This window comes from Girardinichthys multiradiatus, chromosome 21 (assembly GCF_021462225.1).
Source record: "Girardinichthys multiradiatus isolate DD_20200921_A chromosome 21, DD_fGirMul_XY1, whole genome shotgun sequence".
Lineage (NCBI taxonomy): Eukaryota > Metazoa > Chordata > Actinopteri > Cyprinodontiformes > Goodeidae > Girardinichthys > Girardinichthys multiradiatus.
Window position 1 is genome coordinate 21,835,618 of NC_061813.1, and position 26,060 is coordinate 21,861,677.

The following is a 26,060-nucleotide window of genomic DNA, read 5'->3' on the forward strand; positions in this document are numbered from 1 at the left end:
AGACATAATATCATCTTTCTTTCAAGGCCACCCCAGTCCCCAGATGTAAATTTTGCAGAAAACCTTAGCTGGAGAGTAGAGAACATGAGTGACAGAGGTGGGTACAGTAGCTAGTTGTACTCAAGTAACAGTATCACTTCTTCAATCAATGTATATTTGCTCAAGTAGATGTAAAAGATAGTCATCCAAAAAAATCACTCAAGTAAAAGTAAAAAAGAATTATACAAAATAATAAATTATGTGCAGGCTTTGGCACTCAAAATAATAAAATACAAAAATACAAAAAATAAATAACATGATCTCAGTTTTTTATAAAACCTTTGAAACCAATACTTGCAGTAGGTAACCACAACTTACAGTAAGTATACATGCTAAAACAGTGCAAAGTACTTCCAGTGAAAATATATACTGTGTACTCTATGTTCACTTGACCTCCAAATGGCACAACGGTCTCAGCAGGTAGAAAATAACTTCAGAACAATGAAGCTTGTTCACAAACCAGAAGTCTCACCAGGTACATGTGCCTCTGTGTCTGGTGCATCTTTAGTTACAATGTGTTTGTTCTTCATTCAGTGAAGTATCTCAAGGTGGATAGGGCAGCCAGAAGCTGGACTCAAGTAAGAGTAGTGTTATCTCAAAATAATTTTACTCAAGTAGAACTAAAACGCATAGAGAAGTAAAGTTGTTTTTTGTTCTAAAAATGTTACACAGGTAAATGTAACTGAATAAATGTAGCTAGTAACTACCCACCTCTGATAAGTGAGGACCCTGGACTTTGATCTAGAGAGACTGTGCAAAGGGCTGCTGTCCAATTATCAAAAAGAGGTTTGTACTGAGAGGAGTACCTGTGATAGTTTAATATAGATAATTACTATGCATTAATGACGCACCATAAATAGGCTCTCAGTGAGGCTTATATGTTGGTTTATTGTTAGTGATCAAAGATAGTTCATAGAAAAGTGAAGTTGAAGGATATCCACTTTGGTATTTAAATGATTCAAGCCATTTTTAGAAGTAGGTCTTTTTGCTCCGTTCAGCTTCTTTGATGAGATAATTTTGCTGCTTTTCATCATGCTGCATGTTAATAATAATATTATATGGACTCATAAGTGAACTGTTAAGTAAGTAAAAGATGACCTGATTTTTAGAAGACTTATGTTGTGAATGAAATGTGTCATACATTTTTTAAGTAAAATTACTTTTTCATTTCCATCTTTCATGATTTTGAAAAAACAGAAAGGGCTCACTCTTTGGGCACTATGCATGGTTAGTACTAGTACCAGCTTCTTTAATGGATATTACAGCCTATAAAAAAATCTTTGCTGCCGGGTGTTTACTTTCCCAACATTTTTTGGATTCTCAGGCTATCCACAATTGTATGAAATTTACAGAATCTATAGTAAAACCTTTGATGGATCACCTACATTGTGGATTTTATGGTGTGTTTAGCATTACTGTCCTGTTATGAAAGCCATTCTCTTTCAATCTTTGAAGTTTGTGTGCCTGTTTTTGTGTCAGGTTGGGTCTTGGGCTGCTCTCTCTCCTTGATCAGTTTAGGCCCCCCATCAAATGTGGGGCCTATTTCCTCCCCGCCACACTCCCTGCCAGCGGCTGGTGTCTCTGCCCGCTGGTGTATTTGTGGTTCTCGGTGTCTGGGTGGGTGGGTGGGGGGGGGGGGGGGGGGGGGGGGGGGGGGGGGGGGGGGTGTTACGGTTGTCTTTTTGTTTCTGTCTCCGTGTCCATAACAATAGAAATAATGCCAAAGCAGTTTCTAATAAAGATTCTTTTATAAATATCAAGCAGAGCACTGTAGCGTTAGCTGTAATGCTCCACTTGTGAAAATAAATCTGTTGGGCGTCCCTTTGGCACTCACACCACACACCACAGTACTACTCTGCCGGAAAGGACACAATAGAAAAAAAACAAAAAAAAGGGATTCATGTTTGACGTTTGTGGAAAAGCAAGAGGAACCCCCCCCCCCCCCCGACCAATACAATTTTTATCGGAGCACTGATTGTAACAAAAACGCAGAGCAAGTTCAATCTGCCCTCTGGTTTAGGGCTCTTTGTAGTTTCTGGATTGAGACCACATCAGGGTCTCTAAATTTGCAAATAAGTTTAAATGTGTCTGGATTGCAGCAACCATGGATAACTTTATTTCTTTGTGAAGACAACCACGATGCTGCCACTTTCTTAGTTCTTGCAGTTCTCAGTTTGTGCGAGCAGATGGAATCGTGCACACAAAACCCAAAATCTGTGATGCAACCAGCTAATGTGCAATATGGAGGAGTGTGCAATTGTCTTTAGCTGGGAGCCCAATTCCACAGGAAACCAGCATGTACTCATCTCAGTCTGAGAGGTGTGTATATTGTGCATAGACTGTGGATTACTCGTTGTTGTTGCTTGGTGAAATCCTTTTGGTTTCAGCGAATGCAGTGATGAGACCCAATGAACATGCCAGCCATGCCGGCATAAACTTTACAGTAAGTTGTTTGGGAGTTGCTGCCGTTGTAAGCATCTTGCAAGGTTCTATTTCTTCTTCCCCATACCAATAACATAGTATTTTAGATTCCACCTAGGTATGAGTGTGTGCATGCTTAGTTGCCACATAAGCACGAAGATTGAATGGTGACTCAATGACAGCTGGAGATAGGCACCAGAAAGAGAATGTACATGCAGAGCGGACTCCGCACGTATGTCCGTGGAGTATGCTCGAGTATGTTCTGCCCTTTAGTTATCTGTGAAGGGCTCTAATTGACATAATAATGCCATCAAGGAAATTTTTGTTTTGCAATAACATATAAAAATTTTACATGCCAAGAATTTCATCAAGAACTTCATCATTATTTACAACAGCGAATCCCCCAAGAAGGGTGTCACGAGTACCAGATAAAAAAGTATATAACCTGTCAGTTGCAGTCATTGTTGAAATGGCACCCCTGTGCATTGAATTGGCACCCCCTGCTTGCTGCTGAGAATAGGGCGACTAATCTATTTGCTTTCTGCTTGACTGCTTGCATTTTATCACTAAATTTTAGGTGATTTTTTGAATTTTGGGGCTTGTCCGGAGTGATATTAACGCAAGAACCACCACTGATAACACTGTGCTTGAATCAGGCACTTCTTTGTTGAATTTTCATAAAATATTTTTCTAATGAATGTAATCATCCTGTTTTCTCTTTTTCGATCTCCAATAAAAAGTTTCTAAGCAAATATGCAAATATTTTACAGAGCCTGGTGTTTGGAATATTTCATTCCTTGCTTTGTTCTCTGCTGTTTGGTTGCTACCTGTCCGAGCATGAATACCATTTCCATATCTTTTGACAGATAGCACACTAATACTGAAACACAATTTCAGCCCGCTAGTGTGCTGTGGCAATGTGTTTTCTAATTAGCAGCCAGTCCTGAATTGATGTTGGCTAATATGTTTAATAATGAAACCAGTTATGTGATTCAAGGCTCGACAAAGGAACTGTGAGCTAACTGTATTGTACAAAGCATCCAACAACAGCTTTTATACAGACCTGATGTGGCACATAAAGTGGTAGTGAAAGCACAAAGCTGTAATTCTGACTTAATTGTGGTATGAGGTATCAAAATTGTTGGTATTAGACAGCATATGACTCAGGAAAATGGATAGGGAATGCTACTTGTACAGTGAAATCCAAAAGAGAAGTGGCTTATGTAATAGAGTTATGCAAGCTATTTTACTAAATTTAATATTTTTCTCTGTTTCCACCTTTCATCTACAATACATGAAATAGATTTCAAAGTGTAAAAAGATATTTTAACATAGGGTTTCTAAAGTAGTGATTGCTAAAAAAAAAATCCATTTGTGGTGTATACATGAAGACTATCAATTAAAAAAAAATCTAATTGGATGGCAGCCTCGGCCCATCGCTTTGTTTGCATGTTTTTGTGTTTTTGTTCTGCTCTCTGCCACCATGCTGTGGTCACTTTAACCAGAGAGGAACTCATAAAGATCAGACAGCCCTCTGTAGGCATTTTTTCTCAACTTTTCCTTGACCCCAACTAAACTTTGATCTTGGTTGCCAGTGCAGCGGCTCTGCATGGGATTTACCAAAGATGCAGACGAGATAAATGGGCAGGGGCATTTGTGAAGCTTCGACAGCAGGGACTCCACACACCTTTGCCATCAAGCCACCTGACTAATGTTCACTCACTGGTTAACAAAACAGGCAAACTGCAGCTTCTCAAATAAAAATAACTGAGTTCTGCAGATTTGCCACCCTCTGCTTCACCGAAACCTGGCTCAGAAAACACATCCTGGACATCACACTTCTAATGCTGGGCTTCCAGCTGTTTCAGCATTGCAGCATGGTGTTCTCGGGGAAAAAGAGAGGATGTGGATTCTGCTTTTACATAAATATGAGGCTGGTGTACTGATGTCGCAGTATTACAGAATGTGGACCCGGAGTATTTTTTTTTATAAAGATGGAGCTCTCCTCTTTTGTCCAAATTGATGTTTACATCCCACCACAAGCCTGCACATCAGGGGCTGAAAAATAGCTCGCTGAGCTGATAACAGACATGGAGAAACAACACTCAGACTCTCATATCATTGTTCTTGGGGATTTTAACAGCGCAATCCTATCAAATTAGCTCCCACAATACAGGCAACATATTAAGTGTCCCACCAGTGACAAAAACACACTTGACCACTGCTATGCAGCTTTGACAGATCGGGCTGTAACCAGGGCTGCTTTAGGACTTTCTAATCACTGTCTGCTTTATCTCATAGGCAGAATCTAAAAACTTCTAAATGTGTGGTTCAGACTGTCAGACTGTTAGAAACCGGACTGATGAGCAGATGTTACAGGCCTTCTTTGGCTGCACAGATTGGAGTACTTTTGAAGCTGCATCCTCTGATCAAAAATCTACCACCAACTCATAAACATCACATTCAAACACAAAAGCTCCCCCATCCATCAACCACACCTCCTTTCCTCAGATCCCCTGTCTGGATTTAAGATCGCTAAGGAAGATGTAAAAAGGCTTTTCCAGAATATCAAGCAGGCTCTAGGACCTGACAATTGCCCCTTTTCCACAAGTCCCTATTCAGCGGGGCTTCGTATGGCTCTATCGACTTTTTAGGCGTTTCCATTAGTAACATTTATGTGAAACCATTACTATTTTAAATACCTGCTTGTTTGGGGTTCCAAGTAAGTCGACCTGTGCTGAAAACGCAATGTCAGAAGACTTAGCTCCTCTCCCAGTGCATTGGTTCACACTCCACTTCCCTCAGTATTTAAACTCTCTGTGTTTCATTGTTGGTCACTGGTTCCTTCTGAAATCTACCTGGTTTGTTTATCACCCTGATCGCTGCCTGGACTGTTTGCTACCTGGTCTGTTTGTCATCCGAATATCTTTCTGGAAATTATCCTGCTTGCTACCTGGTTCCATGTCCTCTATTCATAAACCTTTCCTGGCTGTATTCCTGTAAATGGTCTGTAAGTTTGACTTGTTAAATCCTCCTCATCTACTACGCTTTGCATCTACTATGCTTTCCAACTCAAATCATGACAGTCACGGATTAGGTAGGGAGCGGTATCAATAGTCACAGCATCTTTTTTAATAACTAATACATTCAACTGTTAAGTCATTGTACACTATTGTGTATATCAAGCTAGGATTAAGTAGCATTAGCTTACCCTCACACGTCCTGTAGCTTATACCCTTCAGTTTGATTCCTCTCCATGGCTTCCAGATTGTTTCAGCTTGCTGCCTGCAGCCTAATCTGCCTCTGTTCTTTCACTTTGGGTCTGACAACAGCCATAGACTGAACAGCAGTCAAGGCTATTGTTGTTTGTGTCATATACAAATCACATCACGTTACTTTTTTGGACTGTGTGGAGACGACCAGAGTCAAATGAACTGTAGCACTGATGTCTGTGGTCATGATGTTATGGCTTACGAGATATAGGACCCCAGAATGCAGACTAGAAGGCAGCATGTCGGTAAGTAAAAATTTAATTAAGAATCAGAATTAGAATCAGAAAAGCTTTATTGCCAAGTACGTTTTTGGACATACAAGGAATTTGTTTTGGCGTAGTCGGTGCAATACAATACAAATTAAACAGTATAAACATATCTACAATATAATATAAATATATGTGCACAGTTTTAAGTGAGTGAGAGTAAATGTAGAGCAGTATAAGATGCAAGAGCAGTACAACAGTGCAGGTGATCATTGTGCAAGTATGGCAGTGCAAGTAAAGCAGGAGTCCATGCTGAGCGTTAATGTAACGCATAGAGTTACAGGTTACAAGTGGCCTGTCAGCAAAAAAAAGGGGGGGGGGGGAAGGGAGAGTGTCAGGGTGGTTTCCGGGCTTTGTTAACAAGGCTGGTGGCAGATGGGAAAAAACTGTTCTTGTGGCGTGAGGTTTTGGTCCGGATGGACCGCAGCCTCCTGCCAGAGGGGAGAGTTTCAAAGAGTCTGTAACCAGGGTGGGAGGGATCAGCCAGAATCTTCCCTGCCCGCTTCAGTGTCCTGGAGGTGTACAGTTCCTGGAGCGACAGTAGACTGCAGCCAATCACCTTCTCAGCAGACTGAATGACACGCTGCAGCCTGCCCTTATTCTTGGCTGTAGCAGCGGCGTACCAGATGGTGATGGAGGAGGTGAGGATGGACTCAATGATGGCTGTGTAGAAGTGCACCATCATAGTCTTTGGCAGGTTGAATTTCTTCAGCTGCCGCAGGAAGAACATCCTCTGCTGGGCTTTCTTGATGAGGGAGCTGATGTTTGGCTCTCACATTTGAGATCCTGGGAGATGATGGTTCCCAGGAAGCGGAAAGATTCCACAGTGTCAATTGTAGAGTCACAGAGGGTGATGGGGGCAGGTGGGGCTGGGTTCTGCCTGAAGTCCACAACCATCTCCACTGTCTTTAGAGCGTTGAGCTCAAGGTTGTTAACAAAAATTCACTCTAAGAAGAGGCAGGAACAAAACAACAAACGGGCAGGCAGAACAGGCAAAAAACAGACTTGGCCAGGCTGGCGAGACAGGCGTGGCGTGATTACAGGACAAGGGCATTATCTGAATAATGTTTCCGCGAAAAACAACTGAACAGGAGGGAATATGTGGAAAGTAAACCAGGTGGAGCTAGGAGACAGATTAGTTTGAAGCAGGTGAACCGGATAAAGATAATTAACAGACAGAACAGAACGTGGCTGGAGCAAGAACAGAGACTCTTGAATACAAACAAAAACTAAAGCATGACCAGAACCAAACACCAAACTTGACAAAACATGAACAAGACTAAAACATGACCAGAAAAATAATAAACAGAAGCATGATTCAAAAACTGTGAGGGAAATATAAGAAAAACCCAGAAAGCAAAAACTAAACAACCCCAAATCATAACACATGAAATCCTTTTAGTGTCTGAAGTTGAAGCACCTGAAGGACATCAAAGGCCCCCTGCTGGACCCCCTGCAGTTTTTCAATTGAGCAAACAGGTCAGTATATGATGCAGTCAGTCTGGGACTACACTTCATCCTGCACCACCTTGCAACACCATCAACCCAGAGATCCTCCACCAAAGCTCACCCAGCTCAAAGTCCCGGCCTCCACTTGTCAGTGGATCACCAGGTTCCTGGAGGACCGCCACCAGCGGGTGAGACCGGGGTGCATCTGCTACTGCACAAGAATCATCGGTTCTCTCCCCACTCTCATTAATGCATCTCAGCAGACTTGTCTGTAAAATTCCTGACGTTTGCCAATGACACCACTGTTAATGGTCTGATCCAGGACAGGGATGAGTCTGCATACAGACAGGAGGTGGATTTGCTGGTCCACTGGTGCCATTAGAACCACCTGGAGCTTAACTAATGAATGCTAAAACTGAATACACAGCAAATTATTAAAACAAAACATACAAATATAACAAACATAAACGTTCTTATAGTTGGGAGACTGGCCTTTTAGATCTGCTAATCAGCTGATACTGAATGTACCCAGAACCAGGTTTAAGCTCAGAGAAGATCGGGCTTTTGCTGTGTTGGAGCCTGAGTTATTGAATGAACTCCCATTACCTTTCATACAGGCCTTCTCATTGGCTGCTTTTAAATCTTTACTTAAAACTCATCTTTCACTATGGCTTTCTCTACCTTTTTAATTTGTTGATTGAATGTTTTTTTGCTTCTTTATTTTAGTTGTTTGTTTACATTACTTGTATTGTACACCACTTTGTTCCCTTTGAGGACTTTTTAAAGGACTTTATAAATAAAATTGGATTGGATTTTTAAAATTCACTTTTGGTGATCTCTAAACGTTTAGGCTTGGAAGGCTCCTGGGCATTACCCTAATTATTAGATTCATCAGATTCAAGTTGGGACTCCAAAACGGTAATATTACTTTCAGTCTAAAGAAAGTAGATGTTAAAATAAAAGATAATCTTAAACCTAAATCTTCCAGGGTTATGGATAATTGTGGGTTTACATGAGCTGTACATCCCACCCAGACTGAAAAGGGATCAGCCAGTGGCAGCTTCGCGCATGTGCCATTCATTTGCTGTCTGGATACTGAGGGAGCGGTTCTGACTGCAGGTGGGAGTGACTGCTGCCTGCGAACTAGGCTGCCTGTGAGTGCTGTGGGACAAGAGTGGACTCCATGGCAACACCATCTGCTCGTTGAGGAGAGTAAGAATGATATATACTTTACTTAGTTATTGGAGTCTACAAAAACTTGGGGGCTCAAATTGGAGAGAAAAAAGACATTAGTTGTCACCAATAGCTTTTTTTTTGTTGAAAAAGAGATGGTAGAAGGACTTGAAAACTCACTAAATATAACAACTAAGTTGGCAACAACGTGTTTGATGGGAATACCACAGAGAGAAACATATTTCTTTTGAAAAATAACAAATGGAGTACGGTAGCTGGGACCTGAGGTGCATCATTTCCAGGGTACATCCTGGAAGTTTATTTGTTGGATAATTTTTTCAGAACAAAATCTGAAACAGCTCATTTTGATCTCACCCTGTCTTTTGTAATCAAATAAGTGAGTGTAGCTTTTCACTCATCCAGGTAATTGTAATTTCTTGAACAGAAGGCAGTTTTGTTTCAGCAAGTAGAGCAATCTACCCACAATTATTGTTTCCCTTACACTAGTGCATGTACTTTTTTGCATTTCACCAAAATACAATCCCTCCTGCTGAGAGGAGGCTTTGTTCAATCTGACACTGACAGGTGCCACTTTGAGAAGTGCCATTCTGTCAAGTCCTAACTTTTGAGGCTCAAGGTAAATCTCTCTTTCTCTCTTTCTGTTTTCCTGCTGGCATTTATAACGTTCATGAGGGTGTAAAGAATAAACCTCCTCGAACAAACGGCTTGACTTTGATCTTTTGCAAATCACCCTGGATGTGTCCTCAAATTTCAGACTTGTCAAAGTTGTTTTGTCTTTATAATCCTCTTTGCTCAAGAGGCCCTGTTCCATCCCTACTGCCTTGTCATCCTCTCATGAAGAAATCAAAGCTGACAGCAACCTTCTTTTTCTCCATTGTACTAAGCATTCTGTTCTGGCTACTGTCATTATCAGGAGTCGTCCCAGTTTAAAAAAAAGTAATTGCCTGCCACAAAATAACACTACCGACCAGTTTGGCCTCTCATTGGGCTCAGGTAAATTGGTTGAACTCTCTGCCTGTAGGCTGACACACAAACCAACATATGGCCCTGATATACATGAGTGCTTGCCAGCGGGGTCAGATGTGTTGAGGCTTACTCAAGAGCAAGAAGACCTTCACCAAGGACACATGCAAAGCAGCCAATATTTGCTGAGCTGTGGAAACCAACCCTCGTCCAATATGGCAACTTATCAGGACCGAATCTCATAATCATTGCCATTTTTCACATCATGTATCAGTTCCTTCCTGCCTATGGTGATTGATAGTAAGAAGCAATACCATCCATTAAAGAAGCAAGCATTCTTTTTAAAAAAAACAACCTGATCTGTTTATACAGTCGCCGCAGGGGCGAAGAGGACTTTAATTGCCTGGTGAAATATTAAAACCGCTTTTGCATTAAATGCTTAGTTTGCCTGAGCACTCCTTGGCCCAAAAGCACAAACAGCTAAATAATTAACACTTTCTAAAAAAAATAAGTGGGGAAGAAAAAAAAAAGAGCAGAAGTGAGAGAGAAATCCATCTCTGTGGTGAGCTGTGTGCCAGGTAAGCATTTTTATATGTAGCCGCAGAAAAGAAAATAGAGATCACACATTATGTTAATGGTCTGCTTTGGGTGCCTGTACTCGAGCTTTTAACAGTAACTCATATCGGCCTGATATGTTAATAGTCACAATGGGATTTGGGTTTGATTAAATGTCAATGCCTGGAGGGAGAAAGCTTGAGTGGAAAAAAGAAAAAAAATCCAGTTTCTTCAAATAACAGATATAGTTAGATCTTTGCCTTATGGGTCCTTAGCAATGCAAGAAGGACATGTTTTACCCTAATACATGTGTAGGTAGAAGTGGTTGGAGGGCCTCACTATCCTTCTGCAGAAGGTGAATCATGAGAGTGGGTGAAGCAAGAGGGTTATTTGCTTCAGTCAACAAATGAACAGTGCATGCGCCTTCACAGGGGGTCCTCATATAACCAGATTAACACTCAGAAAAAGAGCTAAGGATATGACTAATTTTGTAGCAGCATGTCATGTCTGCCTTTGTGAATTAATTTGCAAGATGATTTAGTGGATACAGCTTCAATTTTCAATTTCAGTCCATCAGGGTTGAAGTAAAGAACACATGTATAACATAAAAAATTATTTTGGCCATTTTTCTGTCGATTGAAAAAATTATTGAGCTTCTTGACCTGAATACTATTCAAATTTTTATTTTCTTGTGGAAGTTGAAATTATAAAAGTTGCATATAAAGCCAGAGGTAATGACTAATCTTGTTAAAGAGACTCAAGCTTGATTACAGTGATACATAAGTACACATATATCATATACATGTACACAAACATGGATTCCAATCAGTATAAAGGGTTGCATTATGTTTAAGTTTTTATGAGACACAGCAGAATTTTCTTGCAAAAAAATCTGTTGCAGTCTGTATGTGGTACTGAAAGTGTGTGTGCTACAGTTTTAAATAGTAATGACACACTAAAGGCAGATACACAATAGTCCAAAAACACGTTTTTATGTGCCTTTTTAATTCATGCCAACTTGTCATTGTTTTGATTGGATAATGTCTCACATGCAGTAAAACAAACAAACTGATCAAAGCATTTTTAAATGGTATATTTAGGAGCCCTTGACTGCCCCAATTCAACTCCTTGTCCCTAATGTTAGAGTACTGGCTGTAATCTCGCATCAGCTGCACCCACAGTGTTAGCCAGTAAGCTGTGCAGATACATGTTGCATGACCAGTTCTTGTTCTTTTTTCAATCACTGCATGTTTCCATGACTGTGTCATTTTTGGATGTTGTTGAAAACCCATATGACAACAGGACAGAGGCAAACACATGATGACAATAGAATTTATTGAAGAAACTGAAGGACGTACAGGACATGAGGAAAACACAAAGAAATCAGGGCGAGAGCAACAGTAGAATCCTGATGGTGGTCAGGGGGCTCAGTGGCGTCGATTGTATGGCAGCCCCACTTCTGTCGGTCTGCCCCAGGGCAGCCACAGCTACACTGACAGTGTTATCTCACACTGTCAGTGTGAGATAACAGGTAGCGTTTGGGTAGAGAAAATTAGTTTAGTATGAACAATGTAAATATTGTTTAATTCATAGTGTTTTGCTTTTGATTGCGGTGGTGAAAGGCTATCCAGTGAGTTAATGCCAACAGGCCTCTAAGCCTTGAAGCTAGTCTATTTGTTCTGTGTTGTCTTTTAAAGTTATGACAAACTTTTTCTCAGTAAGATGTTTTAAACACAGATTGTCCTGTATCCATTTGATCTTAATCTCATTGAACTAATCTACTAAAAATAAGTTTGAATATTGTTTAAAACATGTTAAATGTCTCCACCAGCAGCTAACAAGCTAATGGCTTTGCTTATACTGCACAGTAGACAGCCTAATTTAGATCAGAGCTTGTTTCATTTGCCTGGAAATCATTAGATAATGTGCCGTCAGCGATCATATACACATTAACATTTGTATTAATGGTATTCAAAGTATGGGTAAAACTTATAGGGTTGCTATTTTCTTTGCATTAGTGTGCTACATAACATTCAAAATCAATTGTCTAAAATGGTTATTGATTTCTAATTCAGCAAATCATATTTCCTTATATATTATTTTACAAAAAAAATGGTGGCTAATTAAGACAACATTAAGATCAATTGTCCAAAACGGGTATTGATTTCTAATTTGGCAAATAATTCTTTATTTAACATTTATTTTACTTACCTCTCTGATTTCAATTGGGACTGGGTGTTTGAGCACATGCCAATCATTGTTAATTAGTTTTAAAACTAATTTGACCTAATTTCCAAATTCCTCAAAATAAATCTTGGTTTTCAAACAGAAATATCCCCACTGAACTGTGAAATCATTTTTTATATGTTTATTTGATAGGGACAGATACAATAAACAATCATTACCTCAAAAACAATCTGATTCTTGCATCACAGTGTTTATAGCAGTGGTTAGTTTGCAACACCTGTCCCTGGAAGGGATGTTTACAGTGAAACTCCCTGTCTGTTTGTGTTTTGTGGCCTTCTGTCCATGTAGAAAAGCGATGAGTGGAAAAACTCTCTTTGTAATTTTGTCTGAACACAATTTGCTGGAACGCTTTCAAATGTGTTACAGTACAAACAGGAAAAGCACAGAGCGCAGACATTCTCCAAGGCAAAAGGATCATTGATGCATTTGAGCTTTTCTTTCATACTGATGAGCTATCTATACTTTGGATGACTTCTGACCACAGCACGTCAGCTGCTGACAGGTTGAGGAACCATGTGGGAATTCCAAGGTGTCCCACCATGGTCTGGCAATGATAAAGAATCCTTCAAAAAAATCCTGGATCCAGATAGTGTTCATGTCATACCTGCTTGTGTTTTGAATTCTCAAGCTTGTGTTTTTGTTAAATTACCTGATCTAGTCTTTTGTTTTCTGTCTCCCTGCACCCCGAGCCCACTCCTGTTCTGTGTTTTCCCCTGATTGTCTTGTCACGTTTGTCATTGGTTCCCTCTGCTGTTCAGTTATGTATTTAGGCCCGCTTGTTTCCATTGTTCCCCACTGGTTCCTTATGTTATGTGTATGTGCAATCTCATGTGTTTGCTACCTAGTCCGTGTCCTTCCATGGATAATAAAGACTCATCTTACCTGAAAACCTCGAGCTTCAGGAGTTCTTCCCTGCATTTTGGTCCATCAAAAACCCACTTTATGACAGTTCAGCATCACCACCAAAATGTAATCATCTGTTCCTTGTCCTAATATGCACCTTGTCTGAAAATGTCATCCAAATCCATGCATACGTTTTTGTGATTTTTGCAAAAAGACAAATGCAGACAAAAACATTACTCCTTGGTGGAGGTAATAATTATCATTCAGTCATATCAAAACAAAAGCAAATTCTAATGCAAGCTTAGTATTTAATCGGCAGGTGTAGAATATGAATTCAATGAAGACTTTAGCTGTGTTGGTTGATATATAATTATAGAAGCAAAAGATAATGCTATTAACATTTCAGGTTATGCATTGTCTGTACTTTATGGCAGCTTAACCTAGTTAAGCTGCACACACACACACACACACACATACACACACATATATATACATATATATATATATATATATATATATAAATGTGGAATTCTCTGGTTGACTTGATGCAAAATGATGAATTTTTTTTAAAAAGAGCACACCTGAAAAAGAGTTAAACTCAGCGGGCCAGACAAGATTGACACCAAGACATATATGAAGTCTGTTAAAGACAATGAAGATAAAAGAGGATGTAGACAGAGCAGAATGACATGGAGGGGAAAATAGAAACATAGGAAAACAAAAGTGGCAAGAACATGCATCAACACACAAAAGAGAAAATGATCACTCTCAGGAATGGAAAGGCAACACCTCCTTTTGGTTTAACCCAGTCTTTGTCTTCTAAATCGGGGTCTATCTTGTGTCGCAGTAAGGCTGAACCCAAGGCGAGATCTCTGGAGACTTATCTGTTCTGCTGCTCTGGCATATTCCTGAGAAAATAACCAGGGGGATGCTGAATCCACAGTTCATCAAACTCTGCCCTTCCTATATGATAGAGTAAAACAGGCACAAGCCGCCCTGCAATAAGGATGAGATTTCCCTTTTTCTGACATTTTTAACGTATATTTTGAGTTGGAACAACATAGACTGATTGTTCAGTTTTCTGTGAGAAGAAATGCTTTCTCTGCTATTATTCACAAAATCTGCCATTTCCAAATACAAGGATTTGTAACGACATGTAAAAAGCATTGAAATAAATGTATCTTTAGTTGCAGAAGGGTGATATAACACTGTAAATAAAAAAATATCCAACGTTTCGTCTGAGAACTTTTATTCAGTGGAGGGAAAAAAATCAAAGGTTAAAAATAGTTGGTTTTGGGTGCAGCGCTGGCAGAGCAGTAGAGCGGGCAGCCATGAATAGAGGCTTTGGCCCTCGACTCAGCTATCTCCTGGTTTGGTTTTAACAAAATCTCAGAAGGCAAAATTTTGAACAATCCAAAGTGTGGCTCAATCAGTTTTAAAATGTATACTTTTTTTTTTTTTCATGTTGGTCAGAGATTTTAGGAAATTCTAATTTGTACTCATACTCGTACTTGTACTCGTACTCTTCGTTTCCCACATTATCCGGAACCAGGTCGCAGGGGCAGCAGACGTAGTAGAGACACCCAGACGTCTCTCTCCCCAGACACCTCCTCCGGGAGGAGACCAAGGCGTTCCCAGACCAGCCAAGAGACATAGTTCCTCCAGCGCATCCTGGGCCGTCCCCTGGGCCTCCTCCCGGTGGAACACCTCCTGAGGGAGGCATCCAGTATAGATGCCCGAGCTACCTCAACTGGCTCCTCTCAATGTGGAAGAGCAGCGGCTCTACTCCGAACTCCTCACCCTATCTCTAAGGGTGTGCTAGGCCACCCTATGGAGGAAACTCATTTCAGCTGCTTGTTTCCGGGATCTCGTTCTTTCGGTCATGACCCAAAGTTCATGGGCATAGGTGAGGGTAGGAACATTGACCGACCGGTAAATCGAGAGCCTCGCTATTTGGCTCAATTCTCTCTTCACCACAATGGACCGGCACAGCGTCCCTATTACCGCAGCACCCGCTCCATTCTTCCCTCACTCATGAGCAAGACCCCAAGATACTTGAACTCCTCCACTTGTGGCAGGAACTCCCCTCCAACCTGAAGAGGACAAGCCACCCTTTTCCGGTCGAGAACCATGGCCTTGGACTTGGAGGAGCCGATCCTCGTCCCAGCCACTTCACACTCGGCTGCGAACTGCCCCAGTGCATGCTGTAGGTCGGGACTTTCTAATTTGTAATCTGATATTCTGCTCGCTAGGTGTTCACTTGACATAACAAGAGGGGCCCATCAATACACACAGTGAGCAGAATGGACCGATTAAGGAGATTAAGCAAAGTCCACTCTTAGAGAATAACAGCAAGAAAAAGCAATTCTCCATAACAACCATTAGATGCCATCAATATGTGAAGTGGTTGTTTTCTTTCTCCAAACAAGATTTGTGCCACTAACGATAGCAGGGGTAGCAACAATTGTGCCGACAATGATTTTGTTAAAAACAATTATATATTACTATAGTTTTTTTTATTCCAGAATAAGTATACAGAACTTGAAGAATAGGGTAATTAATTTTTTTTAGAATGAGATTATGCTGCTGGAATCAAAGTTTTATTTATTTTAATGCTTTTTACACATTTTTATGAGGGTAGCCAATAAATGCAATTGTATTGTCTCTAATTTTTAAACTGTTGAAGAATTACTGTGCATAGTTGATTTAAAAAAAAGTTGATATTCAGATTAATCTTGAATCTGTTCTCTTAAACCATTAATGTTTTCAATCAATACACTGTTTAAAAAGTAAAGTATCTCAGATTGAGGAGGATTTTTTTGGCTAAACTTGGGGAAACAAAGAGGATACTTATGTGCAATCACAGTTTATGTCTCTTTTGAAACACTTTGTAATTAATCATATAACATAATCATCATAATCACATAATCATACGTTTTGGGGTCTCATCTGAAACACTAAAACGTAGAGGGAAGCGTAACTAATATGTTGCCCTGTAGAGGGCAACATTGTCTGCAGTGCAAAGAGGACTTAATGAAACTGTTCAAGGGTTCTCATCTTTTCATTTAACATAAAAACAGAACTTATCAAACCCATGTCAAACCCTCACAAAAACATTAAAAGACTTTTTATATATTACTTGTAATATCTCTTGACATTAAAAGGGTAGATGCAAATGCTTTGTTCTAAAAATATATCTGTTCTGGCTCAGTTCATTTTAAAATCATAAGTGTATTCAGTGTTGCAGTGGGTCCCACTAGTCCCATTTGGCGGCAGCTTAAGGCCCTGCAGGTTACTGAGTCTGTGTTTATTCTGAGAGATTTTATATAAAACAGGTTGTGTGCTTCATTCTGCCCTTGTGGCATTTGGGTCCTACTTTAGGACTGGCACAAGGACACGAGTTCGGCGCTCACCGCCCAGGTCTGGACAAAGCTGCTCCTTTTACCACTTGCACGATGTCACAACGGCCCATGTGTGTGTGCTTGGAAAAACGAGTGGAAATCAAAACTCTTTCATAAATATCTGAAAGGTCAGCGCTTTCTTTTTTTTTTTTTTTTTTACCACCCCAGCCTAGAATTCTGGAGCTCATCATCAGCTCATCTGACTGTCTTGTTTACAAATGTTTTAGTTAAATTGCAGTTTCTAAGTTTGTACTTTTTCATGTTTCTCTTTTGTCACATTGCTCTTACTGTACAACTATGGAATTTGATTCCAGCATGTCCCAATTTGTTTTGTTTCATTATAACTGCAAAGAGCAGAATGTTTCCATTTGCCACATATGGGCTTATTTTTAGCTATACTCTTCAACTGTAATGTATTTAATTTATCAGATTCTTTGAACTTGTCTAAATATTTACACCTTAGACAAGCGGCATTTAGTGAAGCTAAATCAAATTTTAATGTTATTGGTAAATACCAGAGCCCACCACTATGCACACCTGTACAGTATAAATACTAGTTTTGGCTGTAAAATACAATTCTGACCATTCTTGAACAGTTAGGGCACTTGTTATTTTATGGATAATACAACATATAACACATAGTGATGACAAGGTGTCCCTGATGCACTCCCAGAGGCACAACACAACTGCCATACGGTTTCTCACAACAGAAAAAGTGAGAATACATTTTTTCTCACTCCATGCACTACAGTGCTATTACAACGCTAGAACACTTTGAACTTTATTGTACTTTCATCGGGAAATGTTGTTTATGAGTGGACACGTGGCATTGACTAATTACATCACCTTGTACACATAAAGAAACACAGGCTCTCCATCCAAAAATACTTTAACAAATGATACAAAATATATCTGCAGTGGTGTGTGGAAGTATCTAGACGTATTGTTGTCGAGGAGGACTTGCCAACCAAGTGCTAAAAAAGACTGAACACTAACTTAGTGAGGATGTACATGATTGGAGAAGCAGGCTGATAGTTTGTAAATTAGTTGGATATACTAGCAGTGCTGCTAACTAACATCCTTTTGTGCAGGTAATGCAACAGTGGCTTTGCTGAAGTACCGCCTTTGTAGAAACTCACAAAAAGATTAAAAAACTCTCACCAACGAACCTTACACCAGCAAACACTCTGGCTGTCATGTTTAATGGGTTGGTTTGTAATTTTATGGTATGAAGTGGTATGAACATTTTCAGTGGCAGTTATTTTAAACACCTAAAATGATTGGACACCCATCTGACTGTTAGCATTCCACTGTTCTGAGAATTTAAATTTTTTTAAAATACTCATGGTCCACAGGTAAGGAAAGTAATATTGACAACTTAACAGGACCTCACTTTATAAAGTCCTAATTGTTCCTTGAAGGATTTATTGACATTATGTCACTTTAAAACATGTGGTGGAGGTGTTTTAAAGAACCCAGCTGATGGACAATCAAAACTCAATAAAAAAAATTATTTTGAAATACATATTCCCCACCTACACTCTTTGCAATTTTTTGTATTTGTTGACTTTTAATGCTTTTTTCTATCTTCATTTGTATTGTGGGTAAAGCAGTTACTTCAGACATCAGAAGTCACCCAAATCTGGAGGATGAACACCAACCTGTAAGAAAAAACGCTTATTCATTTTTCTTCTAATTCTGCCCACAAAGGGGAACAATGTTGGTTTTTTTTTTTGGGGGGGGGGGGGGGGGGGGGGGGGGGGGGGGGAGGTTTAAGGCCTAGATCTGATGCAGACCTTACTTTATTTATTTGCAGTAGCAGATCTCACAGCAGTCCAGTCTGGGAGGCAGCCAGTCCCTCCTGGAGAGGTCCGGTAAGCACAACTTTCCCCTCTTGCTTGTTTTAGGAAGACTTTGACATGTGGCCCACATCTGTTTTCAGAGCATAAAAGCGGTGTGACTGACACCTTTTTATACAGGGACAAATGTCAGTGGTGGTGTTACACGTGTGCAAACTCTTAACAATAAATCATCTAATGTGAGGGTTTTTTTGTTTTTCCCCCATTTATTTTGGTACTGAAGAACTCAAAAGTTTTGCTGTAGCTTTGAATGTAGATTAATCACTGTTAGAGCACTGTGAGCGAGGTGAAAATCACAAGACACCAATTTTGTAAATATGCATACATAAATGATATGGTGTTTTGTATAGATTCTTACCAGTTGTTGGTAACTGTTGCTACATCAGTCAATATTTCAAAATTTTTCATCAAAGAAAGAAACCTTTTCTCGTGAACATTGTGTTTTATCTTTGTTAGAATGCCTCTACAGTGCAAGTATTTAATCAGAAAAGCCCCCAGCAATTACCTACGCGCATGTGCCAAGTCAGATTTGTTGATATTATAGCTGTTGGGATTTCGGCACCTTCCAGCTGTAGTTTACAAAACACTTAAGGTGCATATATCATATTTTAGAAACAGAAAACCTAAAAGCCTTACATGGATAATACATAATTGACTTACAATTGGCCTCTCTATTGTTTTTCTGAACAGGTCATTTTAAAGAATTATTTTCTAAACTAAAAGAGCGCATTTAAAATCACACAAACTAAAACAGGAAGCACTTCCAAATATCATATTGTGTCTGCAACGGTACCACCTGGTAATGGGAATATGCCAAATGGGTGTGTGGCTGCTTCTTTGGAAGCACATAAATGATATGGAGGAACACTTTTGACACAGAAATCATCAATAGATTAAGGGTGGATATGTTTCTCTACTGGATACACAACAACCCAAACCTAAGAAAACGTTTATGCGACAACCACTACAGCTAGCTAAACAGGAGGTACACAGCTGTACCACCAAGGAGACAGCGGGTTTTGTTTGTGAGCCTAAAGTTTATTGGGTATCAAAATGCATTTTTGTACAGTGGTTTTTACATTTTATAAGTCTTCTGTCAGTACAGAATGATGGCCACAGGTCATGTTAAGTTAATTACCATTTTGTTCCAATGATACTCTTTTATGTTTATCCAAAATTATTACACTCAGTTGCAACTTGTGTTTTCATTGTCTGAGACAAATGATTGAGATTTTGTGACTGCAGCTGTAATCTAATTGTAATTAATTAATTTCCTTCCCATCCATCACAGGTATCTTGTGGTTGAAGTGACTTAGGTTCAAACAAAATATTGTTAAAGAACTAACTGCAGACTGACATTCATATTTTGAGTGGACTGCTGTGTTACTGTTGTGTAATTAAACTTTAATAAGGAAAAAAAAGAGTTATTACGTGGAGACGGTGGCAGAAAAAGTAGGTATGCACTATAAGCTCTACATGCGCTAGAGGGGGCTCCAATGCGATGGCGGGACAATTATTTCCACGTGGCATCTTCAGTATTTAACAGCTGTTAGTGCATGTGTAAATAATATGATCAACAGAGGCACACGTCACTGATAATGTGCCCCCACTCCGCTCATTCAACTCCCCTCCTGTTGACCACCCCCCTCCATGCACACTGTAAGCATTTTAATCATCTTGTCATCTGATGAAAGGGAGCTAAAGATGAAGAGGCAGAAAAAAAATCAATCAGGTAAAGCAGAAAATTGAAGAGGTAGAAACATAAAGCTATCACAGGGATGAACAAAAGCTTTTCAAAGTGGTTGAAAGCAGTAGGCAAGATTTGTCAGCGTATCAAGAGAAGGTTTGTAAGTAGTTAAATCTTCTACTAGTAAAATGACTGATTCTGTTATCTTACTGTGTACTGTCCAGTATTTACAATATAACAGATCATGACAAGTCAAGTTATTTATATAGCTCTTTTCAGCAACAAGGCACTCATGGCGCTGTACATACGGAAAAAACATTACAGTGACAGAAAATCAAACAACAGAGGTAATTTAATAAAAATAAAAATAAAATAAAATAAAGAGAATAGAATGATGGATAAGAAAATGAAAGGAAAATTGGACTGAAAACGTATCTTATAATGTTTAGATGGCACAAGAAAAATAAAGCAACTTGTTTGTTGTAATTTTATTGTTTAGACAGTAATCATATGTTAAACTAGATGGTGAATCATAAAACATAAATTAAAGAACTTGGGTAGGGATACACTTGAATTTAAATGTCTTCACTTGGACATAACACTACAGTGCTGTTGTGATGTATCTGTTAAGTCTGGTTGGGGTTGGTTAGGGGCGTCTATAATGTGTATGCATACCCCTCAGAAAGTAGGTAGTTGCGCCCCTGCGTGGAGAAAAGTCAGACAAAAGTCAATCAGGTCTGCAGAGAGAATCATCAGGGCTGACCTTCCCTCTATCCAGGACTTATACAGGTCAATGGTCGGGAAAAGGGCAACTAAAATCTCTACAGAACCCACACACCCTGCACACAAACTGTTTAGGCTTTTACCTTCAGGTTGTCGCATTGAAAGACTCTCAAGGTCACCTTACATTATGAACAACACATGAAAGTAAAATCATTATTAAAAGAACAAACAATATATAAAAATAAACAAATAATACTATAAAACGTCTGGATAAAACAAGATTTCAGTAAGTTTAGTGAGATATGGGGGTGAGAGTGAGGGGTGGGGGTGAGCGGGGGTCAGGGGGTCAGGGGTGGTGACAAGGTTATGGAAGGCTTTGAATGTTGTAAAGTTGAATTTTACATTCAATATGGAAATGAACTGGAAGCCAAAGAAGGTTTTTTCAAGACAGGTGAAATGTGCTGCATGGATGAAAGCCCTAGAGATGATACGGGCCTCAGAACTCTGGACCTATTCAAGCTTAAGAACATATTTGTTGGGTAAGCAATATAATAGCATTACAGTAATTAAGACGAGATGTGAAAAGAGCATTAAATAAGGTAGCAGTATTGTTGGGAGTGGGTGATGGCCAGAGACATTTGATATTACAGAGGTTCTGTTGAATGTTCTGTAAACAGTAGAGGAGAAAAGGGGTGGGGGGGCTTACTATATGGATAGAACAGAATGCCATCTGCATATTAGTAGTATTGTTAGGCCATGTCTTCTGAATATATTGCCACGAGGAAGAAGATAGATTATAAAAAGGAAAGGCCTCAGGAAAGAGCCCTGGGGCACACCTGTTCTGACTAAGGTTGGGACTGATGGGTCTTTAACTGAACATACTGGGTACAACCAGATGGATATGATGTGAACCAGGAGAGGTTCACATCATATCTACTGCATTACTAAAACCAAGAAAAACCTAGACTTCACTTATGTTTTGGAGACTGAAATTACAAAATAAATATTTCACAGGTTGAGCAGGCAAGGAACATTTTACACAGTTATCAGATATTTATGGAGAAGCAAGTCGATAATGAATGTTTTCAATTTCATCATTGAAGAAGTCCATAAATCTATTACAAAGGGCAGTGGAGACCAACTGAGAAGAAAATGTCTCAGGAGCATGTAATATAGTGTTAAGTGTGAAGAAGAGTCTTAGTGTTTTCTTCAGTAGACTGGATAATAACAGCAAGATCATGAGTTTTGGCATTTGAAATCACAGCTTTATATTTAAACAGATGGTTGCAGTACATCTCCTTGTGAACAGTAAGTGCAGACTTTCCAAGCATCCCTTGGGTTTAATTTTGTGTAGTTTTTATGTATACCAGGGGCCAGAGTGAGTGAAGGAAAGTCCATGTTTTTAATTTAGCCAGGGTATCCACACTGTTATTGGGGTCATGGTTGTATTCATATACCACATCATGAACAGATTTTAAGTAAGGTTTTCTGTAGAGATTTTTTATTGTAGAGGAAGGAGACAACAGGCCAATTTTCCTAATATTTCTACATTTAATGAAGCCTGATAGTTTGATTTTAATATTTGCAAGTTTACAGTGAAACACATGGAGTTAAACCATCAGTCTGATAATGTCCGATGTTGTTCGAAATAAACTACTGCTTGTGCCAAGTCACTCAAACAAGTGAGTCTGTTAAAGCATTACTTCAATGATTTTGTTTTTCACCGTCAAATTCAAGTGGATTGTGGTAGCAATTTCAGTACATACTATATGTTTTTAAGCTTCAGTCAAAATAGGGTGGCTGGAAGAGTGAACTGTAATAAATGGTTATTATAAATCAAATGTCTAATATTTTGTTGGAGGCCTAAAATAACTCAATAATTACATGAGTCACCTTGACACTACAGAAAATACTACTCTTCCCCCACCATAGTACCCTCTCCATCAAAAAACCCTCATTCACAGTGTGGCTAGGCACATGCAATATTTTTGGAGCACGAGGGCAGAGCAAACCCACTCCCTGTCAAGTGTTATGTTTTGTTCATCTGCCAAAGTAAAGGTTTGACGATGAGGAACATAGTCATTACCACTGGAAACCATAACTTCTCACTTCACTTCTGACTATATAACCTCCAAATGCTTCTCATCCAACTATACACTAGCCCCAGACAGCACCAAGAACATAAACAAACAGGTAAGTAAATGTTAAAAAAAAGTAAATATATATATCAATCCCAAATTAACATCACAAACAAATGCACAGGCACATCCAGACACATCAGCTAGCCTTACTCTCTCTCTCTCTTCCTCAGGTATAGATGGTTTCTTTGACACAGCCTGCAAGTCTGCTGCTATGCAGCACCACATTTAGGTCTGCAACAAGCGTCAGACTGCAGCGAAGCAAAGCATAGTGAGGAGGTTATTAATGGCCTTCTGTATTTTAAATGACAGTCTAAAAACGCTGGTGGCACCATGCAGACCAGGTCTACTATAAGTTTGTCTTTCATCCCATCTGTCTTCACTCCCCTTACCCTCCTTGGTCCTAATGGCCCTGTGGCTCTCACTCTGTCACTTTTTCTACTAATACCTAATAATCTTTCAACACCATTGATGTGTGACATTCTTTAATCATTTTCTCTCTAAACTTATTTAGAATTTTGAACTTTTTTTTCTACAGAGTTAAGAAAAGATGATGACTTCTAAGCACACAAAGTCACACTCATAAAACCAAGGGATTATCAAATCTTTGTAGTTTTTCCTGTAACCTTCAAGTCATCTACACAGAACCTCTTGCCTTTCATTTCTCAGAGCCTCATACCAACCATCCCCTCACTCTGCTGTGAATTTTGACACCTGTTTGATGTATGCCTCTCTTTTATTTTTGGCTGTGCAGGAATAGCCTATATATCTCTCAATCCTCTGCAGAGCATGGTCAGTCAGGAGCCAAGTGATTCCATCTGATAAAAAAAGTAAAAGATAAAAAAATCTATGCATATACCCCTTCCTGGGCTGCCACCTTACTGTGGTGGAGTGGTTTGAGTGGTTTGAGTGTCCCAATGATCTTAGGAGTTATGTTGCCAGGGGCTTTATGCCATTGGTAGGGTCACCAAAGGCAAACAGGTCCTAGGTGTGGGATCAACAAGGTGCAGCCCACAGACCCCTTATGATGATTGCCACAAATGGAAACAGTGTTCCCTCGCCCGGACACGGGTCATTGGGGCCCTACTCTGGAGCCAGGCCTGGAGGTGGTAAGCTGGTAAGCGCCTGGTGGCTTTCACTCATGGAGCCCAGTCGGGCACAGCCCAAAGAGGAAACGTGGGTCCCTCTTCCAGTGGGCTCACCGCCCGTGGGAGGGGCCAAAGGGGTTGGGTGCAATGTGTTATGGGTGGCGGCCGAAGGCAGAGACTTTGGCGGTCTGATCCTCGGCTGCGGAATCTGGCTCTTGGGACATGGAATGTCACTTCTTTGGAGTTGGTGTGCGAGGTAGAGAGGTTCCGACTGCTTGTTGCCCCCCATCTCTGCGCCTATACGTTGGGATTCACCCCAGTGAACGAGAGGGCAGCCTCCCTCCACCTACTGGTGGGTGGACGGGTTCTGCCTGTTGTTTGTGCTTATGTACCAAACAGCAGTTCAGACTACTCATTGATTGGGTGCTGCCCCGCGACCGCAGTGAGTTTTGAATTTATTTCTGCAAATTTTCATATAACATTTCATCTAAATTCATCTAAGTTTTTATCTGACTCTCATTCTGCTGGAGCCAGGTTTGGTGGCTACACTCTAAGCCTATATGGTAAAATGTACAAGCACTTGTCTGTGGCATAACAAAGCATGACAGCTAGAGTCAAAATCCTTTTGCAGCCCACTAAACATTATAACACTGACGGACATGAAAATGCTAGAACCCATAATGAACTGGTCACTGTTCAGCACTGCTCTTCAGACACAAATGAGTGGTGATGACTTCTTTTGCTTGAAGTTGATACTAAGGTGATACCATGATACATTTTGGAAGTTGGCAAGAAAGCTTGAAGATTTAAAATACTAGTTGTATGCGAACAAAAGGAAGAACTGGCAAACCAAAAGCAGATCCTTCAAGTCATATCAATGCTGTCATAAGATTGAGTATTTTGACTTCAAATTAAAACAGTCATTTCAGAATAGAGAATTTGTACATTATGATGCAAAAGTGGTAAAAAGACAGACAGGAGAGATTGCATTGAATTGTGATATCACTGCATTGTTTTATTAATCAGAGAAGCAGCCAAATGATCCATGGTAAATTAGGAGGAGCTGCAGAGATCCACAGCTCAGTTGACAACCTGTCAACAGAAAAACTATTAGTTATACATTCCACAAATCTGTTTTTATAATAAAAAAAAAGTGTTGAAAAGAACAACATTGTTAATAGACAGCTATTAGAGTTCCCCTCTAAAATTTTCCAAAAGTAATGTAGGCAACAGAGAAGAAACTAACACTCCACATCACCCTGAACATACCGTCTCCACAGTGAAGCATGGTGATGGCAGTATTATACTGTGGAAATGCTTTTCTTAACCAGAAGAATAAAACCCTTAAACCTGGTTTACATTCTAGGTGAACAACCCAGAACATACATTTAGAGCTACAAGGTGAATAATTTAGCTAATGGCTAATTTATGTACTACAAAAGCCCATTAAAAGTTCAAAGCCAAGTCTAAGTGAGAGTCTGTGGCAAGACTGCTCTCCATCCAATCTGACTGAGCCTCAGCTGTTTTGCAAAGAGTCAGCAAAAATCTTAGTCTTTATATGTACATAGCTGGTGTAGACATATGCCAAATGGCCTACTGTTATAATTGCACCAAATGGTGGTTCTACAACATATTAACTCAGAGAGTCTACCTTTTTTTGTTGCAAAACATTTTGAAAATTATGTATCATTTTCCCTCCACTTCACAACTGTGTCCTAATTTGTATTGGTCTGTGACATAAAATCCCAATACACTAACGATTGTGTGGACAACATGAATGTCAAAAAGTCAAAGGAGTGTGAACACTTCTGAAAGAGACGGTCCATGAACTCTTTCAATGCTCTCAATGACTCGTGCTTAATTTATCTGAAAACCATGAAAATTATTAAATTTTGACATTTAATGTAAGTCATTT